This window comes from Vanellus vanellus (genome assembly GCF_965231255.1).
Source record: "Vanellus vanellus genome assembly, contig: HAP1_SCAFFOLD_113, whole genome shotgun sequence".
Taxonomy (NCBI): domain Eukaryota; kingdom Metazoa; phylum Chordata; class Aves; order Charadriiformes; family Charadriidae; genus Vanellus; species Vanellus vanellus.
This window is the reverse complement of record NW_028126755.1, coordinates 282,512-301,580: the sequence shown is the minus strand read 5'-3', so window position 1 is coordinate 301,580 and position 19,069 is coordinate 282,512. Positions and strand designations below refer to the sequence as shown.

The 19,069-nt window shown below is 52.8% G+C and overlaps 1 protein-coding gene across 1 annotated transcript in view; it reads left to right on the top strand.

Moving 5' to 3' along the window:
- LOC309685785 (acrosin-like) overlaps nucleotides 1-19,069 on the top strand; it is a gene marked incomplete at both ends in the record, with an annotated part of 142,780 nt that overhangs the window by 44,829 nt on the left and 78,882 nt on the right. The window lies entirely within an intron of this gene.

The window sequence follows — 19,069 nt, the reverse complement described above, 5'->3', positions numbered from 1 at the left end:
TGGTCATCTTCGAGACTCTACCAGCGGCTGAAAGAGATACACGCGCAGAGCCAAAAGGAACAAGAAGCATCATTAGAAGAGACTCTACCTGATCGTATCACCTCTCTGCGACCGCTGCGGGCAGCAAACATCTATACATTCGACACCTGCACAGAAAAGCAGTAGTAAGAAAACAAGAAGTCGACTTTCAATCACCATCAGATGTACACAGCTCTCCATTTCTGAGTGATAAATAAAAAAAAAGGAAAAACTTTGAAGGATGACGGTATGGTCAGGAAGTTCGAATTCTGGCAAGCACTTTGAACTCGGAACGTCATCTGCGAGTGTGTAAGAAATGCCCTATTCGGATTTGACGTCTACCTACAAAGTGGAACGGATTGGAATCATGGGGATACTCACCGGTCCTGAGTGTTGCACGTGGATAGACGTCTCCTCCGTATTTTGGTTCTTCCCGGTGACTCACAGTCGCCACTGGTTCCTTGGAGGAGGCTTGAACACTTTGGGGCAGGAAACAAACAACAGAGGAGAATCACAATTTTTATACGGGGGGCATTTGTTATCAGTGCATACCAATTCACGCTGGCTTTTGGGGTTTTTCTTTAAGAAGAACAAAATATTCTTTGCACATCCGACAAATATCTGCATTAACCTGAGGAGGCCACTTTACTCTGTGGGACAAGACAGCGTTCATTTCAACCAGCCCTGACCAATTCTGCTCAATCTATTTGTTAAAGGTTATGCTGACGCTGAGAATGGCAATGTCCACAACATCCATACTGCTGGGACATTTTACTTCAGACCTGCCCTGCTCTGACCTCAGGGACTATATGCTCAGTAGCGGTTGGAGTGCATTAGACACCCTCCCCAGGAACTTCTCTGGTTTAGCTTCCTCTGAAAGGAATCTCTTTCTCAGGCTCCAGATCTGCTCCAAAATATGAGCCAAACCACAATAAGCAACGACTGGCAGATGAGACGCCGACAGCAGAGTCTTGACCTGCTCTCAAATGCAGTGCGCTTAAACTCAGCGCACCCAAAATTACATGAGAAACTCTCTTCTGTATCATTTTCATGGTATGGATTTTCATCTGCAGTGGCGGATTCTGGCGCAGCGCACTCCTTAACTGGTGGCCTCAGTGGTAAGAAGCTGTCTGGAGCAGCTTTGATGCTCTGTTTGCCCTTCCGGCTTGTGCTCAAAACATCAACGGCAAAAGAAACGGTATCAAGAGAACATTCCAATGTGCACCTCCACCACCACCTGCTTTGTCAAGCATGTACACCGATGACGATGGAGACAGACACGAGATGTTTATGACTTTCAGATGAAGACCTGCTGTCTTCAACTGGCTAATGGGGAAGTAGAGAGAAGTAAAAGTGAAAATCACAACAGCTGCCTTCAAGATACGCTGTTGATTGTGTCCTCAGCCTCCTCTCAAGTTCAACGCTTCCTCTTACCGCAGACCTTTAATCTCTAGCTAATCTCCTGTGTCAATTAAGTAGCTGGATTTAAAGAAAAAGTTTAATATTGGTTCTTCGGGAGGGGAAGCAGCTGACGACCTCCCTTACCATAGGCAGTAAACCTTTCGGGGAAGAAGTCAAAGAAAACGGAAGGATTTTTACCTCAGACGGGGAATTGTCTTGTCAGGACAAGAGAGTGGTTCCTTAGTCAAGCGAGCATGGGTCCCACACGGCATTTGACCTACGAGAGAAGAGCGTAAGGCATGGGTAAGTATAAAAGGAAACTGAAGAGGTTTATGAGTTTACAGTAACGAGCTTCACCAAAGATAAATTGTCATTTTCTCTCTCACATCATCATATGATTTGTGTTATGTCACTTTAGGACATTTTCAGGTTTTCACACCGGCAACTGCAGCAAGTTGCGCGCACAAGGTATTGCCAGCCGAAACCTGAAATACAAAAGGCTCCTCAGGATCTACTACCTAAAAGGAGCATTGAAAACAATTTGCTTCTGGCAAGCTAACAGTGGACCTATCAGAACGGAAGGACTGCATCCAAGGCAGCTCTGGTACTGAGACGACCAGATCGACGCCCGGCTCCACTCCAGAAGCAATGCAAGGATGCGGGTAAGAAACAGAGGTCACGCTCAAGTATTCCCAGATGCTGCCTCGTCCCGTGCCTGCCATAATCCCTACAGAACCCTAGGGGTAGACTTGGACAGTACACAAGGTAGGGTGAAAATGAAACAAGTCGTATAACTTGATGTCAGCCTTACCAATTTGCAGCACGGCTACATCGAGTGACGAAAATCGTGGTCTTTTAGTGGAAGGCTCTAAAGAAGTGGACCCAGGCTTAAAAGAAAACAACAAAAAAGCACCAGCGTGAGTGTAACCTGAATGTGAATCCCAGCAAACACACTTCCTGAGGCTTAGTCAGCTCTACTATGACTTGGGGACCATGACTTGCTGGTTCAGATTGCAGAAGGCGGCAAATCTTGGCAGGACCTTTGACAGGTACGCTTTAAATTTTGAATACAGGCTCTCATATGTGCAGCAATTAAAAGAATACAGTCTTGTCACTGAGTTATCACTCAGTCGGCTTCTAAACATTCCAAAGGGTGATAGTTCGGCCCTTGAGAAATATATTTTGTACAAATAAGAGTTAACGACTCTCTCAGGAACGAAGAACTAGAGCCCGACAGTCTCTTAGCCCTCTAATCCCATGGGGCAATAAGAAAAACTGCACTACACCTTTGAACCAAACTAGGCAGTCAAGGTGGCTCATTTTTACAGAGCCAAAGTCCTACAGGAACGCTCTCCTGGACTGGTGGATAATGAGCAGAAAGTGGTTTATCCAGAGCAAGTATGCAGTTTTTCTTGTCAGGTAGTGTATATTGATTCCTTAACCACAAGCTTGAGAAAGAGAATAACAGTTTGCAAACACACTAAAACTATAAACTTGAACCATTCTCAAGTATCTGGAAGACAACAAACAGTTTGCTCCTCCCGCAGCTGCCAGTGCCGGAGCAGAGGACGCAGGCTTGAGTAAGGCAAACCCAGCCCACATTAGAGCTGCCTGCTAGAAATGCAAAAGAACCACCTACTGCTGTACAGGCTCAGAGCAGGCTCAACCTCAAGATGCAGTAGGGAGAGCCGCTTGCTCTCGCACCTTGCACAGACCCTAACATTTCAAAGCCCTCGCTAACCTCTTCCGCAGACTCTGTGCCGGCAGCATCTTCGCTGACGGAAGCCGCCGGGCGTTTGGTTGCCTTGGTCGGCAACTGCAGCACTGCAGAAACTTCAACTTTCTCTTTCTGCTCAGAGATGGAATAATCTAAAAAACAAAGACAGGCCGTATAAGAACAGGCTAGAAAACCAACAGAGGTACATTGCGAATACAGACAGGAGGGAGCACACAGCTTGGATTTAAGATACTCTTTCTGCTGACAGGCGCGGGCTCAGCGCCAGAGACCTGGGCTATCTCCTGCTGGCAGTAAAAGTATTGGGCCCTGCCACAGTCACCGCAGAGAACGTCCGTCATCTATAGGGCTAAGCCCTACCGGACACCCTCAAGCCATTGGCTATAGGCATAGAGAGCCACAAGGCAAGAAGCCAACAGCTTGAAAAGCCACCGTTTCAGGAACAATGCCAGAGCACAAAAGCCAGACTTTTCCAAGGGACACGAAACCTCAGAAAAATCGGGCATATTCAGTACTTGTGTAATGTGCGATACCTGATTTTTGCTTTTTCGGCGGAGTCTCGTCATCATCATCATCCACAACTATGCAAACGCTGAGGAAAGAACACACACAACAGTGTTTTGCAACCCTAGGGAAGCTCCCAGCAGGCTGACTTCCCTTCACAGGGCCCAAACTTCCCAAGTTACTTTTCCTATCCCAAAGGTCTCCCCCTCCAAGCGCCCCTGGGATCATCTCAGGCACATACACCTAACTGCAGCCCTCCTCAACACCCCCCAACCTCTCCCAGCCAACGACCGCTCGCAGAGAGCTAATGATCCCGCTGCAGCACATTAGGCCTCTTTGGCTCATTCCGTTAATGCTTCCCAACATTTTACCTTTCTTCCTATCGCCAACAAATTAAGTTCGTTTCGGAAATCCCTACACTGAGTTGCAAAGAAAAGTCTAAGGAGGACAGGACATAAAAGGTGGGAAAGCAACTTGGGCATACACCCACTTCAATCACTTTGTCCTTTGGGAATGGAGCACACAGGTTGGTCCGAGGTGGGTTTTTTCCTCTCTTTGCCCCCCCAAATGTCAGGACAGCCGGATCCTTTGAAGAACTCTTTGGTCTTTCTTACACAAAGGAATTTCTCTTGAACTGTTATGCCCCCGACCCCTGCTGATAGCATTGCTTCTGGCCGGGGAGATGGGGGGGAGTGGGCGCCGGGGCGATGCCCGGGGGCGGCCCTGAGGCGGCGGGGCGGCTCGCTGCCCTGGGGGGCGGCCTCTTGCGCGGCGGCGGGGCCGGGGGCGGCGAGGAGGGCGCCGAGGGCCCCCCGCAGCCATTAGTGGAGGGGAGGCTGAGGGGGGAGAGAGGGGCGGGGCGGGGCGGGGCGGGGCGGTGGGTGCGCGCGCGCAGGCGCGCCGCCGTCTGTGCTCTGCCTGAGGGAGCCGTTAGCGGCCGCCCGGCCCGCTTCTGCCCCTGCCCTGCGGTGGGGCCGGGCCGGCGCCGTCCCGCCCGGCCCGCCTGGCCCTGCTCTGTCTGGGGGAGGCGCTTGCCCTTCTCCGGAAGCCCCGAGCCGGGCCCCGGCTGGCAGCTGGGCGCCGGGAGGCCGGGGAGTGCCCGGAGGAGGGGAAGAGGCCTTCGGGGAGAGGCCCCCACGGAGGCCGGAGGGGCCCCCCAGAAGCCCTCCAGAGACGGAGGGGCCCCCCAGAAGCCTCCCAGAGAGCGGAGGGGCCCCTCGGAGAGCGGAGAAGCCTTTCGGCGTCCCGCAGGCCTGAGGCGAGCGACAGCGGCCGGCGGCGCGGGCTCTCGCGCGCCCCCTCCTGCCTCCTCTGCCCTCGGTGGGTGAGGGAATGCCAATCCCGGGCTTACCGAGCCCTTTCCTCCGCGCTCGCACGGCGCTTTGCGCCCCTCTGGCGCGGAGCTCCGGTAGCCGCATCCGGCTGCGCCATGGCTGCGGCGCGACTGGAAGGACGCGGACTGCGTTCGGCGTTCCACCATGGTGAGCGGCTGTGACGGAGCGGCGCCCGACCGCCGGCCGCGGGCAGCCCCGCTCGAGCCGCTGCTGCGGGGGCCGGCGAGCGTGTGGTGAGTGCTGAGCTGTGTGCTGGGGGGTTGGGCTGGCTCTTGGGGCGCTGCCTTGCTCCTAAGGGGGCTTTGAAATGCGGTGCTCGCCCCTCGTTAACGAGCTGTTTCCTGTGGGGTGGAAATGTGCGGCTGTTGCTGCAGCCCCGTCCTGGAGAGGCTTTTTTTCCAGGGCTGGGAGCGAGAGCGGCGTCCAGGCTGGGCAGGGGAGCCGGGTCTGCTCGTCCTCCAGCTGAGCAGTGGTGGTTTGCAGGTAGCATCCGGTTGCACTTGCTGGAATGCAGAGCAGGAGAGAGTTGTGTCGTGGTTTTCCCCTGCAGATGCGGGACACGGGCGGCAAGGTGGCAGCGTGGGGGGAGTGGGGGTAACTGGGAGCCCCCGTCTGCCTCCCAGCCCCATGGCGCTGGATGCAGCTCAGATGCACCCACGCTCTGTGAGGGGGGGTTTGAGGGCCTGAAGGGTTGTCCCCGTGTCCCTGCCGGGCTTATGGTGGTATCTTGCTGCTGTGCGTGGGTCTGGGGGTGGCTGGGAAGGGTCTGGCATGCTGGGGCCATCACTGACCCTCATTTTCTCTCCCACCATAGAGCTCCTCGGCGGAGCTCTCAGCCAGCTCTCGGCGGAGCTCCCCCAGCCAGCGCCTTCCCACATCAGCACCCTTTAGGTGCCTGGCCCCCCTCTCCAGGAGATCTTTGCTGGGGCACCTTGGGAGAGTGGGCAACCACTACCATGGGATGGTGGGATGGGGACAGCCACCTCCTTTGTCCCCCGTCCAGCTGGTGCCCTGACCCTGTCACTCTTCCATGCCCCCGCAGCTTCCGGAGCAAGAGGTTGTGAACGTGTTCATCGGGACGCAGGCGGTGGGGGCCATCATCAGGAAGAAGGGGCAGCACATCAAGCAGCTGGTGCGGTTTGCGGGTGCCTCCATCAAGGTGAGGAAGGCGCTGCGGGGCTGGTCCTGCGCTTCGTGCCTCAGTTTCCCCTCTGCACTGCCGAGGTCAGGGAATGGGAGTGTGCGGGGAGCAGTTTTGCTCCCCAACTTATCACAGAACGGTTGAGGTTGGAAGGGACCTTGAAGATCATGGAGTCCCACCCCCCTGCCCTGTTCAGGGACACCTCCCCCCAGCCCAGGTTGCTCCAAGCCCCATCCAACCTGGCCTTGAACACCTCCAGGGCTAGGGCAGCCACAGCTTCTCTGGGCAAGCTGGGCCAGTGATTCACCACCGTCACAGTGAAAAATTTCTTCCTGTTATCTCCTCTAAATGTCCCCTCTTCCACTTTGAAGGCACTCCGCCTCGTCCTGTCACCCCATGCCCTTGTAAAAAGTCTCTCCCCAGCTCTCCTGTACCCGTTGGCATGGGCCCACCTCTCCCGCCTGTGTTTAGTAGAAGGCCAGGCCTGCAGCACCCTGGTTATGAGCCCGGCTCGGGTGGGAGGGGATGCTCCTGCATGGGGGGATTGCCCTGCGTTGTGGGGGGACATGCCACCGAGGGAAGGTCTTGCTGAAGCGGTGGCTGCACTCACGCTCCTTCTCCCCCATACTTCCCCAGATTGCACCGGCAGAAGGTCCCAAGGGCAGCGAGCGCATGGTCATCATCACAGGGCCGCCCGAGGCTCAGTTCAAGGTGCGCTGGGTGGGGGCTGTGGGTGTGGGGGACAGTAAGGGCCAAGCTGAGAGCGTCCCTGTGGTCAGCACTGTGCTGCCAGCCTGGCTTGGCCTCCCTCAGCGCCAGGGGAGCTCTTTGCTGGGTACCATGATTTTGATGCTGCTGGACGTGAGGACATTGTGAATGGACTCCTCGGTGCGGGCAAAGCCACCCGCATCCCACCTGGGTTCATCTTCCATAACCTTGTCTCCTGTCCACTCGAGCGGGATGGCGGCCCCCCCCAAAAAATTGAGCCTCTCTCAAGGAGCGATGGAGGAAGCACAAGTTAAAAAAACCCAGAAACCTGAAATTAATTAGGGCTTGTCCGGGGTGAAAAGTTGGGAGCGGCGAGATGCTGGGTGGGGGCTCAGGGGTGGGTGGTGGTGGGAGAAACAGTGCCCTGACCCCCAACTCTTGCTTTTCCCTTCTCCTCCCCAAGACTGCACAGCGCAAGATGAGGGAAATGGTCCAGCAGGTGAAGCAGCAGGAGCAGAAACACGCTCCGGGAGCCCCGGCCTCGCAGCACAGCAAGTGATGCTCCTGTCGTGCCGCCCAGCACCGCCTGATGAATGTAACCCCACTGCCGGACAACCCCCTCCAACCTCCTCCACCACCCCCAGCAGGTCAGGGGAGCAAACCAAAGACCCGCCCAGACACACAGCCCCCCATTCCCGCGGCGCTGCGAGGATGCGCAGCTGAGGGGTACGGGGAGGGCTCTCTCCATCCCACAGCCTCCCCCTTCCTCCTCCGTCGCCTCCCGACGCTGTCCCTTTAGTTGGACTAACAGGAGCAGGTTTTGGTACCTCAGCACCTCACGCTTGTGTTTCCCTTTTAGAGATTTTGTGTGCCTTGTAAAACTGAGAGTTGGAGCATTTTTTCATTAATTTTTTTAATAAAAAAGAATGAGTTGGAAAAAACCATGTCGAGCGAGTGCGAGGCGGGAGAAGGAAAGCAATCCCAGGGGTGCTGACGTGCGGAAAGAAACTCCCCAACTCGGGGCGAGTTACAAAGCAGCATGTTTATTGCAGCGCTGGGTGCAAGGGGGATGGCTCCCAACTCGCCCAGGGGCTGGTAAAGCAAGCGTTCCTTTCTGATGCAAAGGCATACGTATTCATTAGTGTAGGCTGGGAATAGGCACCACTCTGGTCATGATCTGTGGGTTGTTGTGGAGGAAGGCTCCCAGTCTTCCTGCCGCTGTACTTTTCCCCTTTGGCTCAAGAGTGCTGCTGGGGCTGAGCTCTGAGCCGCCAGACCGGTTCTCAGCAGATGGTTACTTCGCGCAGACAATAAGGCCCTGAATAGCCCTTCCTGTTCTCTGGGTGGCTCTGGGTGGCTCTGCTCCTCTGCTGCTTCTAAGGTCGGGCTGCCCCAGTGTCATCATTGAGGAGCCTTTTGTCTATCCAGTTCTCACTTGTGGGTGTTCCTGCCCATGTCAGTGCCAGAGCTCTTCCGTAGGCTCCTTCTGCTAGCGGAGAGCCAGGGGCCGTTCCTTCAGGAGAAAGCTTGAGAAATGTTTAAAAAGAGAAAAGGGGGGAAAAAAAAAAGGGAAAGAAGGAAAAAAAAAGTGGGAAAAGAAAAAAGAGAAAAAGAAAAAAAGGGGGAAAAAGCAAAAAAGGTCAAAAGAAAAAAGGGGTAAAAGAGAAAAAAGGGGGAAGCGAAAACATTAAAAAAGAAAGGTAGAAAGGAAAAAAAACCAACCAAACCAAGCAAGGAAAGTGGGAAGAGCTGCGGGGCAAGAGGAGGGACAGGAGCTGGGGGGGGGAGGTGGCAGTGCCGGCGCCAACCCCGGGGGCTGCGACACCACGTTTTTGTCCTCTACTGCAAAGTGTTGTGTGAAAAACAACCAAGCAAAACCCACCCAACGACAACATCAAAAACCAAAGAGAAATCTCTGCAGCTCACAGGAGCCTGAGCTTGCTCTCGGTTGCTTTCTTTCCAGTGTCTTGGGGGTGTCATGGCCGAGCTGAGATTGGGGTGTGGTGGTGGTGGGAGTTTGTCCCATGGCTGTGATGGGGGGAGAAGGGGTGGGCGGGGAGTGGGGGATGTGGTGTGGGGTTTTCTTTGGGTGATGGTGTTTTTTTGCCAGGTGTCGCTTTACCCAGTGGCTCAGGGAGGTGTTGGCATCACAAAGCCTGCGCTAAAGCGGGGTGGGGGCCTCGCCGCAGTTGGTTAGCAGAGCCAAAGTGGTTATTAATGGTTCTTAAGGGCGCCCTAATTATGCCCGTGTAACTGGGAAGCTCAGATGCCCCCTAAGCACCCCCCCGGTGCTTCTCTAGCCAGGCGAGTGCTGGGCGTCCCCCCCTGCAGGAGAGGAGCGCACCTCCAGGGCGGGTGGAAGGGCATCACCCAAGAGGGAGAGGACCAAGATGGGGCTTGGGTGTCCTTGGGGTGGCCGTGTGGCGGGGTAGGGCTGCTGGGGGCTGCCACGATGAGGGACACCCCCACGCCTTTCTCCATGGCTTCCAGAGCTGTGCTCCCTCCCTCCCTCCCACCCATCCAGTGCCACCGGAGAGGTGGTGTCCCCCCTCCCGGGGCGGGCAGGGGCTGCTGCCACCCCACCTAACACCTCAACGCACCAAACCAGCTTTCAGCAGTCACAGCCACCCGGGCACTGCCAAGGGGGCAGCAGGGGCTCCCCAAAGGGGGCTTACAGAACACAGAGAGCGTCCGTACACCGCTGACCCCTCTCCAGGGGCGGATTTTCGGGATGCTGCTTGCTCATCTCACCACTGAACGACACCTCGATTGCCCCTGCAGCACTGTGTGACCATCGCTTCGCGGCTTCTGTGCTCCGATGCTCCTCCTGGCTCCAATCCTCTTCCTGGGGGATTGTGAGGGAGCGAAAATCCACATCGCTACATCCAACTTTTTTTCAGTTAAATAAAAAAAAAAGAATAAATCACCCTCTCTCATTACCAGGTAGAGGTTCGTTCCATTAAGGCTCTTTTTATGAAAATAAATATTTAAATTATATAAAGAAATAAATACTTCTCTTTTCACATTAGATAACTCCCTGGAGACAGCAAAAAACAACCCAACACCAGTGTGCACCAGTGTCCACCAGGGCTTTATACTTTTGTGGCTCTCATGTGCCAGGCCATCGAATCCACACAGTCCAATACAGTCGGTTGTCCCTCTCCTCCTCCTGGCTGGAGGCAGGGCACCTCTACTGTTGACCGTAGTACCTACGATTATCAGATTGGTTCCTACCTGGTCCGTAGGATCGCCTACCGTAGGTTGGAGCAACCTTCTTCCTGTAAGAATCCTTTCTTCTGTCGGCTTCATTTTGCAACTCAAGCACCCGTGCCTGTAGGGCTGAGGTAGGTTCTCCATCCCACTTCTTCATGTCTTCTGCATATTCACAGAGGCAAACCCACAGGATATCTCGCATCGGGTTTGATTTGTCTTGAGTCGGAGGGTGGTTTTTCTCTTGAGTAGGAGGGCGTTTCCTCTTAGCAGCTGCAACATGAGTCTGTACAGGGAAAGCATGGAGTTTTTCCTCCACCTTGGTTAGTTTATCAAACAGTTTATGGGTTTGCTCAACTAATCTCTGGGTCATTTGCTCTATTTTCTCAGTCAGTTTCTCAGTCATTTTCTCGGTGGTCACAGTCAGCTTTTCTATGGCTGCCACAGAGAAGGGACCAGAGAGAGTGTCTTCATACTGTCGTACCTTCTTAACCCCTTCATTTACAGTTGGTGTGTCAGTATCGGATCCTCCCCAGACCATTGTTGACAATGTGTGGGAATATGTTGATGGTGCACTTTGTACAAACTTTTTGAGCAGAGATCGTTTGCATGGCATTTCATCAGGGTCTACTATCGCTTGCCCATCACTATAAATCACCTCTCGCACAGGCAGTTCTTTCAGGTACAATCCCTCCATCCTTGGACAGGTTTCCCAATCGCCTAGCTTCTCTGCCATCTCAGTCTAGGGTATCTGCCCCGCTATCCCAGCATCGGAGCAACCAGGAGACAAGTGTTTCGCCTTCATGACGACTAAAGTCCTTCCTGATACTTCTCAGATCTTTCACGGAGAAGGATTGAACAACTCCCTCTACATCTGAGTCCTCCTGTGGGGAGGCTGCCCCAGAAGGGGCCTCTCCAGCATCTGCTCTAGAAGGACTCTGGCCTTTGTCTGTTTTCAAAGGTCTCTTTCCCTTCTGTGGTCTTGAAGGACCCTCCCCTGGATCTTGTTCAGAACTCTCCCCCAAGCTATGTGACTTGAGGTGGTCTTTGTGGTAAGGGGCAGGGGAAGGAGTTGACCTCCTCTTCCTGCTCCTGGTTCCCGGGGCGGCTTGTACCGATTTTGATGGAGTTGGAGTAGTTTTGGTACTGGTTGTAGTGGCTGCAGTAGGTTGTGCCGGGAGAGGCGGCGGCGTGGCTTGTGCCGCTGCAGGGGGGGGCGCGGCTTGTGCCGGGACGGGCGGCGGAGGGGCCGGTGTTGTTGCGGTGGGGGGGGCGGCTGCCGGTGGTGCGGGTGCCGGTGCCGGTGCAGGCGGCGGCGGAGGCGCCTGTGCCGTGGCGGTGGGGGGGGCGGCTGCCGGTGGCGCCGGTGCCGTGGGGGAGGCGGCTGCCGGTGGTGCCGTTGCTCCGGGGGGGGCAGCTGCGGCCGGGCCGGGCGGGGCCGCGGTTCGCGCCGCTGCAGATCGCCGAGCGGCTGCGCGGGTCTGAGTGGCGGCAGCGCACGGTCCCCTCCAGCTCCCCCTGCACAGATGTTTCACAAGAAACCACCCCTGCACCACATTCAGGAGCATCAACAACAAAATCACGATCTTGAGAAGGTACCAGTCCTTATCCTCAGAGCCCAGAAGGTTGCCATGCCCCAGCTCTGATGGGGTCACATCAGCATAATTATCAAAGGGCGAAGTAAACATTCCCCAGGTAGAAGAACCCTTTGATCCCTTTGGTCCCTTTTCTACTGAGCATGAGGCAGATGGGATGGAATACCCTGTTGGTCAGTTCTGGGTCACCTGTCCTGTCGCTCCTCCCCGCAGGTGGGACCCCACTATGCTTTTCCGCTTCCGACCCTCCAACGGGGCAAATAACAAAGCTGGTTGGCCGTGGGGGTTATAGCAATAAGTATAAGCAAGAGCCTCTCTGCATCCCATGCCTGGGCATCAGCTGTAAACATTGCTCTTATCGCTCTGAGAGAGTGAACGCTGACGGCACAATAGGCAGTTAATTTCAGTTGGTAGAAGAGGCCCAGCTAAGAAGCCAAGTTACTGAACAAAATTGGTTCTCTTTTACCTCAAACCAGGACACAGGGAGAGTTTCCTTCCATTAAGGCTCTTTTTATTAAAATAAATATTTATATTATATAAAGAAATAAATACTTCTCTTTTCACATTAGATCACTCCCTGGAGGCAGCAAAAAAAGCCAACCCCTGGTGAGAAATCAAGAGATGGTAAACGCTTTCTTTCCGTGGTCGTGACAAATCGAGTTTTAGGAATCAAGGAGATGGTAGATATTCCAGAAACAGAGGAAAACTCTCTTTGAGACGGTAGTTCAGCACGTTGTCCTTGGGAAGGTAAGTTGGGCAAACACAACTGTAACCACCACCACAGATGTTTCCCATTTGTCTGTAACGTGGTCGCGTGCGCTGCGAGGCGCGAGCGTGCGGCTCAGCCATGGAAGTTGACGATGTTCCTTCTTCACTCTGCCCTTAACGAGGTCACACCCATCTTTCTGGCTTTTGCTTAAGGTGCGTTAGCTAATTTCAAAGAGAGTTACTGTCTCCAAAATAAGGGGGGGTGGGGGGTGGTGGTGGGGAAATAAACTGTCTTAACCACTACTTCATAACTTGAAGAGGAAAACTTGTGTACCAAAACCCCAGAGTTACTGTCTCCAAAATAAGGGAGGTGGGGGGAATAAACCATCTTAACTTCTCCTTCATAAGCTAAAGAGGAAAACTTGTGTACCAAAACCCCAGAGTTACTGTCTCCAAAATAAGGGAGGTGGGGGGAACAAACCATCTTAACTTCTACTTCATAAGCTAAAGAGGAAAACTTGTGTACCAAAACCCCAGAGTTACTGTCTCCAAAATAAGGGAGGTGGGGGGAATAAACCATCTTAACTTCTACTTCATAACCTAAAGAGGAAAATTCGTCTAAGAAATGTAACTAAAGGTCTAAGAAAACTAACTAAAGGCCTAAGAAAAGTAACTAAGGTCGAAGAAACGTAATCAAAATAAGAACTCTAAGAGTCCACGTGTCACAGCAGCTGTTGGTGGATTATCTCCCACACCATCTTCTTGCGGAAGTATGGCATGTGAGTCTGAAAAGAGAAGAGAAAGAAAAGAGAAATTAAATAATGACGTCACGGTAGAAAGAGGCGGCAAACACGCATAAACGCCCAGTGGAGTCCTTAATAGGAAGTTCCCTTTAGGAACTGTCAACCGTTTGGGTACAACACCCCACGCGGTTCCTAAGAGGGTGACACGACAACCCGACAAAACCAGATTGACTTGACCGCGCGACAGCTTACAAGCACGCTAATAAAAGACCCGTCTAAAACGAAATCAATAAAAAGAAGCGGTGTCTTGACTGGTCAAAGGGTAGAAGCCATTTCTCCAAAAGATACCGAGCCCAGATATGCCAAACCCGCTGGCGGCAGTATCTTGCCCAAGAGGAATCTCACCGGCAGCAGCTCCCAAAGGTGGGGATGGAGAACCACAGCTCTGCCCTGCCCAGGCCACTTGGAAGTTCTGATCCCAGCAACTACGCACCGAAACGGGGTACGAAACCTCAGCCCCTGCCCCGGACACAATGAAGAGCTGCTGCCTAACCTCCCTGGCTCCTGTCCCTGGGCGAGAGGGGCTTGGAGGGGTTTATGACCTTCACTCACCTGGCTAAAGTTGAACGGTTTCTCTCTGGCGATGTAATCTGCGTATTTACACATAAAGACGCCGCAGTCGCTTCCATTCAGCTGCTGAGGGATCTCCTAAGGAATGCAAAGAAGATGGAGGATTTCCCTCTGTCTCAAAAGAAAAGCAACTTGGAAGCAGCGCACATTACCCACACCGACACTGCGCTCACCGCACACTCCTGACCCTACTTGCCTAATCCCCGATACCCACTCCCGCCCACGAGGAACAGACCCAGTTCACTGCTCACCATCCCTCCCCTCTGCCTCCCGGACTCGGACACTACGATCCAAATTTTTGGCAGGCCCAGAAGGCGCAGCAGCCCTCCCCCCTGCGAGGTGTCTCAAGGTTCGCACCGCCTCTTTCTTAAGTGACCTTTCTTAAATCCGGTCTTTAGGGACTGCTTTTTACTATCAACTCCTCGAGGAACATCAGCTCAACCCTTTCTTTGTCACGGGCCAGGATCTGGGCCCCAAAGAAGCACTTACAGTTCCCATTTCAAACCCAAGGGGTGCTCACGTACACGTGGCTCCATGCTGTGAAGAGTCCACTCTGAAACATCCAGCTCCAGCTGTCTTTTTTCCCAGCTTTCTTTTTGCAGGTATTGGCTGGTTAAAACAAAAGGAAAAAAAAAATCCCTTTTCATCTCTGTAATTTAGGCCAACAACAAAATAAAGCGGCTGAAGGATCACAGGAAGACGGACGGCAGGACGGTAAAATGTCAGAGGATCCTCACTGCAGCTGATTTAAGGCTGATTTTGAGGAAAAATCCCAATCTGAAACTTACAAACACGGGGAGAGGCTGTGAGCTAATGGTCAAGAACTAACAAAGTCGGCACACGTGTGCCACGGGGCTATGGCGTATTTGGCTGTGCCTCTCACGGGAAGGTGGCAGAATCCAGGCACCCCAGACCCTGGGTGCAGGGGACGCTGTGACAGCAGATAAGCAGTCGATGCCAGACAAGTCGCAGCAAGCAACTCCAAGATTCCTGCTTGGTTATCTACAAGCCACGTGAAAACTGGCAGTCGCCTTACAGGGACTAAATCTAAAACCCCTCTCCTCATTCACACCAGAAAAGCAGTGACGGAGCGGTTACTTACAGCAAAGTCTGACAAATCTTGTCCCCTTTCTGCCCAAGCGAGTCCAAGTACGTGATCGTGTTCTTCCTCAGATCTATGACCTGTTATTAAAAGGTGACCGTTAGGCAAAGCACAACCTTGTGCCGCACACCCCCCAACACCTACATGACTTCTCTTGCCAGTTTTTGCTCCCCGTCCAATTCTAAAGAAAAAGCCCGTGGGACTCACGGCTAGTGTCCAGTGTGCTCGCGAGTTCACAGGCACGAAGAGGATGTCCTGCTTAAAGACATCGACACTCTTGGTCCACCTTCTGACCGACTCGTAGCCCCCAGATGTTAGTTTCGGATAAAAGAAAGTACTAAACGCGTGGACTGCTGGATAGCCTTCCTTCTTCCCTCTTTCCATCACCAGACTCATGTAGAAATTAACGACCTGCACCATAAAGAGGAAACGTGAGGTGTCAAAATAAGACGCTGCCTTCCCCAACCAAAAATACAGCACCACCTCTGTTCTGGCCACCCTTAAGCACGCAGCGCAGAGAACTCCAGCCTCAGCTGGAGGCTTTTGTTCCCAGGATTTCACACGGGGCTACATCGGCAGTTTGATCAAAACACCTGCCACCCACGCCAATAACCCGGACGAACTCCTGGAAGCTGCGTCATACAAGAAGTAACGGAACTTCCCAAAACGCTCGACCCTTCAACACCTCAAATAAGAAGTGTACAGAGATTTCTAGGCTCTGCAGCGGAGGTCGTCAAAGAACGTTGACGCGACTTCTGTACAGGGCGGAGGGGTATTTTTCAATAAAGGCTGAGTGAGACTAGCCCTGTGCTGCAGCTGGTTTTACCTCATCGTTTAGCCAGCAAAGGTTCCTGAGCGTGCGGATGTCTTCGCGAGTGACCTTTAGTTTGAAGGCACTGCTCATGATCTCATCTGGCTCACCTCTGCCAAATGCGGCACTGACCTCTCTCTCCATGGCCTGAAAGGAACAATTAAATGGGGAAGGACTTGTGAAACAGAGCATGGAGCACGCTGACCTGGGGGCAGCTTTCCACTGAAACACGGCCTGTAAATTCAGCTCAGGTGACAGAGCAACTGCCTTCGACGGTTTCCTGCCTCAGTGAGCGATAGCGCTTTTGCCTTGCTTGGTTGGTTTCAGCATCCTAACTTTGAACTTCACAGCCCAGGCTTGCTGCCGTTTCTTTTCACCAAGGACGTGGGGATAAAACCCGTCAACTTAGCAAACACGCTCAAGCAGCTGAAAATGGAACACAACTCTGGCAACCCCCTTTCCCAGGTGCTGCTGCGGCCCTCGCAATACCCAGGTTTAAGCCAACCCCAGCGGGCATCCTCCGTACCGAGGCAGCTAAGTCAGGAGCCTGAAAGAACGTGAAGGTGGGGGACTTCAAAGGGAATGGCAAAGGGGGAAACTGAGGCAGCCGTCCCGCTAACAGAAGGCCCACAAACCCTTAGGGCAGCACAACTGAAGGAGCGCGGGGAGCACACAAAATCCTTCAAAGCAGCTTTAGTGCTGACCCTCGCACTGTGAAGCCACAACCACAGCCACTCGCTAACAGGTTCAATGCAAGTTCTTCAGATTTCAAAGCGCCTTAAGAACCACCGAGAAGAAGAGGACTTCCTTGCAGCTCTGCCACAACCTTCTCTTTTGTCTCACAGACTGTCGCCTACGGTACCTCTGTGAGCGGAGGAAAGCGTTCCGCTGTTTTTCCCAATCTTGGCACTTTCTTTTCCTCCACATCGAGGCTGGCTGACTTTTTGGACGGAACAGGTGTAGGGTGTCCTCGGAATAAGGCATCTTCTAAGATTTCTGTGCCACGCTGCCTCTGTTAGACAAACGGACGTTAAGCTAGCAATCAAGCACAGATTTGTTGAAGTTTCTGACCACAAAGAGCTCTATTTTCCTTGGGAATAACACAAGCTTACCCCTGCGATGGTTTCTTTCACTGCTCCTTCCTCTTCCGCAGAGTTTTCTTCTGGTGTGCAGTACCTGCCAGGAGAGGGAGAGAGAGAAGTGAGCTCTATATCCGTCCTGTCCCATGGAATTCTCAAGAATTCACCCTCTGGACAAGAAAGGCTTTTGCAAGGCCTATTCTGACTAGCCCCGGTTGCACACATCAACATGTGACAATATCGCCTCAACTTCCAGCACCGGTCTTTCTTAGCAGCAGGACTGGGATAGAATGAAGAGCTGGGAGCTTTGCAATTTTTTTTTTTTTCCCATTTACTTGTACAAGACTCCTTTTCCTTCTCTTTATCAGTTGCATTATTTAGAAAACAGAGAAGCAACCAGCACTTCCTCTGTCGAGTGCTTTGTGATCTGCTGCTGATAAACACTGCATGCTGGGTGTTCTACTGCAAGGTATAACAGGAACATCTGCAACTAGACTTGCACCCAAACAGAGTGAGCTTCGGGAAACCAAGACCTGTTTCCATAAAGACCGCAAAGCCGTCGCAACTCACAGTCCTGCCAGCTCAGACAGCCAATACCAATGAGGCCGCTGGCCTCTCAAACCCAACTGCACGCTGCCTTTTTCCCCCTCCTAGGCAAACCCCAGGCATCCTTTGGGACTTACAAAGTCCCCAAAACTGCCTCAAGTCCCACCAGGCTTTACAAGCTCTCTAATCCTTCTGCTTAGGATGCGGGTTTCCAAGTGACAGAAGTGAAATGTCAGCTCATTGATGGCTCGGCAGAACGACTCACAAACAAAAACGGATTCTGCACATCCAAGGACAACTTGGGACGGCCACCACTCGCACCCTTACTGGCTTTCTTCCCACAGCAAACACCACACCAGCACAACCCTCTTTGTCACGCAGCACGGCTCTCGCTTGTGTTGGAGATGCAACTGGCTTGCAAGCAATTCCGGAGCCGCAAGCTAGCTACTTCTCTTTCACAGCACTGAGACGATCAAAGACCGTTGGTCATCTTCGAGACTCTACCAGCGGCTGAAAGAGATACACGCGCAGAGCCAAAAGGAACAAGAAGCATCATTAGAAGAGACTCTACCTGATCGTATCACCTCTCTGCGACCGCTGCGGGCAGCAAACATCTATACATTCGACACCTGCACAGAAAAGCAGTAGTAAGAAAACAAGAAGTCGACTTTCAATCACCATCAGATGTACACAGCTCTCCATTTCTGAGTGATAAATAAAAAAAAAGGAAAAACTTTGAAGGATGACGGTATGGTCAGGAAGTTCGAATTTTGGCAAGCACTTTGAACTCGGAACGTCATCTGCGAGTGTGTAAGAAATGCCCTATTCGGATTTGACGTCTACCTACAAAGTGGAACGGATTGGAATCATGGGGATACTCACCGGTCCTGAGTGTTGCACATGGATAGACGTCTCCTCCGTATTTTGGTTCTTCCCGGTGACTCACAGTCGCCACTGGTTCCTTGGAGGAGGCTTGAACACTTTGGGGCAGGAAACAAACAACAGAGGAGAATCACAATTTTTATACGGGGGGCATTTGTTATCAGTGCGTACCAATTCACGCTGGCTTTTGGGGTTTTTCTTTAAGAAGAACAAAATATTCTTTGCACATCCGACAAATATCTGCATTAACCTGAGGAGGCCACTTTACTCTGTGGGACAAGACAGCGTTCATTTCAACCAGCCCTGACCAATTCTGCTCAATCTATTTGTTAAAGGTTATGCTGACGCTGAGAATGGCAATGTCCACAACATCCATACTGCTGGGACATTTTACTTCAGACCTGCCCTGCTCTGACCTCAGGGACTATATGCTCAGTAGCGGTTGGAGTGCATTAGACACCTTCCCCAGGAACTTCTCTGGTTTAGCTTCCTCTGAAAGGAATCTCTTTCTCAGGCTCCAGATCTGCTCCAAAATATGAGCCAAACCACAATAAGCAACGACTGGCAGATGAGACGCCGACAGCAGAGTCTTGACCTGCTCTCAAATGCAGTGCGCTTAAACTCAGCGCACCCAAAATTACATGAGAAACTCTCTTCTGTATCATTTTCATGGTATGGATTTTCATCTGCAGTGGCGGATTCTGGCGCAGCGCACTCCTTAACTGGTGGCCTCAGTGGTAAGAAGCTGTCTGGAGCAGCTTTGATGCTCTGTTTGCCCTTCCGGCTTGTGCTCAAAACATCAACGGCAAAAGAAACGGTATCAAGAGAACATTCCAATGTGCACCTCCACCACCACCTGCTTTGTCAAGCACGTACACCGATGACGATGGAGACAGACACGAGATGTTTATGACTTTCAGAT